We start from the raw sequence: 255 nt of genomic DNA on the forward strand, positions 1-255 counted from the left end.
TTTTTTTTTTTGTATGAAAGGTCTTTACTGGTGAGGGGAGGGAGGCTTCAGAGAAGCACCAAGGAGGAGAGAGAGATAAGGAGAGAGTGGGGAAGAGTGAGGCGGAAGACAGAAGAGAGAGAGAGAGAGAAGGAAGGCGAAGGAGATGAGAGCACCTGGCTTCTTTGATTTTATGGCTTTTATTTTATTTCTTTTAGGTAAATGTGAAGGTACAAACAACCAGGTTACAATATTTGCATTTGTTAAGTAGAGTCC

The sequence above is a fragment of the Otolemur garnettii genome, unplaced genomic scaffold, assembly GCF_000181295.1.
Source record: "Otolemur garnettii isolate 467f Iridium unplaced genomic scaffold, OtoGar3 scaffold00038, whole genome shotgun sequence".
Taxonomy (NCBI): domain Eukaryota; kingdom Metazoa; phylum Chordata; class Mammalia; order Primates; family Galagidae; genus Otolemur; species Otolemur garnettii.